This window comes from Aplysia californica, unplaced genomic scaffold, assembly GCF_000002075.1.
Source record: "Aplysia californica isolate F4 #8 unplaced genomic scaffold, AplCal3.0 scaffold00019, whole genome shotgun sequence".
Taxonomy (NCBI): Eukaryota; Metazoa; Mollusca; class Gastropoda; order Aplysiida; family Aplysiidae; genus Aplysia; species Aplysia californica.
The window spans coordinates 1393171-1396306 of NW_004797289.1; positions in this window are offsets into that span (position 1 = coordinate 1393171).

The following is a 3136-nucleotide window of genomic DNA, read 5'->3' on the forward strand; positions in this document are numbered from 1 at the left end:
ACAGACAGACACACACACACACACACAGACAGACAGACAGACAGACAGACAGAGTGAGGCGAATATAGATGGGTGGATGGATGGATGAATGGATGGATATAGAGAGATTAGGGGGGGGGGGAGAAGAGAAGAGAAGAGAAGAGAAAAAGAGAGAGAGAGAGAGAGAGAGAGAGAGAGAGGGAGGGGGGGCGCGAGGGAGAGAGAGAGTCGTGTCTCCATTAAGTGGTGGAAGAGTAGAATAATTTTAGTAAAACGATGGAAATATAGGCAGAAAAACGAACATTGTTTTTTCAAAGGAAGTAAAAGGAAAAACGAGGGAAAAAGCGGGGGAGACAGGAAATGAATCGACAGACAGCAAAAGAATGAAAGACAAAAAAGCAGGGATGTGATATTATCTGGATCGCTCTGAAATAATTGGCTTCCTCCATCTGAAAACAAGATGTAGAGATGTATGTTCATGTACGACACGGACTCAGCTATCCCTGCTGATCCCATCAAGAAGATTATGGTTATACATACGCATACGAACTTTTTTTGTTTTGTAGTTTGGAGAACTTTAGAAATAAGTGCTACTTTTCTCATTACTGGCTTACTCTTCGGTGTTATTGATGGAGGCGGGAGAGAAAAAGCTCGAAAGTGAGTCTAACAAAAGTTAAAACCAAGCAGTATCCATTTAGTTCTTTGTTCCACATTGGCAGCGTTTTACACTCACTTTGCCCAAATTAAGGGGGGGGGGGGCTACACCTGAAGGCTCTCTCGCTTATTACAGGACGGAATTTTACCACATTTCACACATATAACAAGCATAGTAAGGAGTCTTAAAATCTGCAATAAAATTTGAGAAAAAGTTTCGTTTCCATGGATACGGCGGCCGTATTGGATTTTGTTGACATGTCTTACGTAATAAATACCGCACTTACCGCCGATGGAAATTGGTTGTTGTTTTTTTGCATGCGTGTTAACAAGCATTAGATCTAAAAATGTGTCAGTTGTTGTTTTCCTAAACGAATTAGAAATTTTTAATGAATTTTTCCCTGAGGTGGCACTCAAGTTTGCAAAAAATCCGTGAAAATCCACACTCCAGACACAACCACCAAAAATCTATTAAATATATCAAAATTTCAAGAGACATATGTTTAGTATTACCTCTTCTCTTCATTCTGAGAAAATATCATGAAGATTGGATGAAAAATGGTGGAGTTATTCAAAAACGTATAGAGAAAAGTCGCGTTTTGAGAAAACGGCCGATAAAGCAAAAGATAATATTGACTTTATGAAGAACTGGCGATGACAAACATACCAGGTATGGGAAAACTTACCGTTTTTTGGGGTTCTTATGCGATGAAATAGTTGTAGGAGAGGCTGAGAAGCTAAAAATGGCTACAACTCAAATTCCATAACTTTGAGCCGAATCTTGACTTTGGGGGTGTAGCCCCCCCCCTTCCCTTAAGATCTTGTGACGAAAATTACAAAATTGGCATTTACTTCTAATGTTTCCAATACGTCTCTCAGTTTGCTCCAATTGGATTTTTGTGAGGGTAGAATTTGTAAAGATAAGTATGCCATTTGATTTTTTCATCGACCATTTCTCAACGACGCTTGTATTTTTTTATCATTCAAATAGTTTCACCTTTGGTTTTGATTATGTCGTGTTGCTTTTTTTTAGCTGTTGTTGTTGTTTTGTTTTGTTTGTGTGTGTGTGTGTGTGTGTGTGTGTGTGTGTGTGTGTGTGTGTGTGTGTGTGTGTTTTGTCTTTGTTTTTTTTTTGTTTTTTTTATTAGTTGCTGAAGGTGATCTTCAAATCACGAAGCGAATTTAGTTATGGCTTTTATAATGCTATTAGGGAAATGTTCTTGTACAGTTTCGAGAGCTGTAATAAGGGGGGCCCAATCCAATGGCTTGTTGTTCAGTAGGCTATTGAAGTATTTGGTGTAAGCTTCCCGTCTCTGAAAGTTTCTGAAAAATTAGGCTCTGTTGGAGGGTATTGGTGTACATTAAACACCTACACAGTTCATACACAGTTTTTGTGGCTATTTTTAACATTTACTAGCTGAATAACAAGAAGCGGGTTGACATAGGCATGGATCAAATAGCAGGACTCTCCAAAATGTAAGATGAATATGGTCACTGAAAAAAACAACGATTCTAGATTGATGTTTACAAATGAACACATTACACTGTACTTCTCAACATAGCCCACGCGAAGAAAGAAGCACTTTTTAAAGAGGCTCATTAGAGAATATAAATCTCTGCCTTTGAAAAATGTATACCCTAGAGAATTCAGCCAATCCCACACGTCTGCCATGAGATCACTCACATTCTGTGGATCTATTTCAGTAACGATTATTTTTTGTTCGTGTCATTGAGTCCTTTCTCGTGTCTGGAGCACTGTGATGCACCTCATGTCCCATCACTTGCAGTCCCATGCTCTGGGAAGTCACACGAAAAATCTTATTAGCCGTCGTTACCTGCCCTGAAATCTTCAGTGGTTCATCTTCCCGGCAAAATTCCAACAGATTATGAGGTGACGACGTGTTGACTGAGCTTTGTACTCTCCAGTCAGCGCTTTGGGACCAACGGAGCCGACACTTTACGATAACCCAGCTGCTCATAGACATTTTCATGAATAACAAATTTTGAGAGGTCGAAAAGTTTTGCAGTCTCCCTTATTTTATACCTCTTATCTTCTTGACAAAGCGTGTCAACTCGCTGAATGTTAGGTCAGACTTGGAAGTTTGCTCGTGGCTCGTCTTCCAGAATCGTCCGCGAAAATGGTGAAATAGCATAATATGTTTAGCACCCCTTTCAACACTATTTGGTTATTTAAGAGGCTGGACCTCTGAGTTAAACGTCTATCGGAGATAGCCAAATAAGAAATTCGTGTAAACTGTCTTTCCCATGGACACATCATCGGAGCGAGCTGAGGCTCGAACTTCCGAACCCGCAGTCTCACGTTCATGAGTCTAGTAGCCTAACAAGTAGGCTACCGACACCCAAAAAAAAGTGTATTAGAAATAAATCTTCAAACTGATAAATATTTGATTAAAACTGATAAAAGCAAATCATTTAAGAGTACAAAAGAGTTGACACTTGGCGGTTAATTGTGGAAGAAAAATTTGGAGAGCTTTTTACCCCC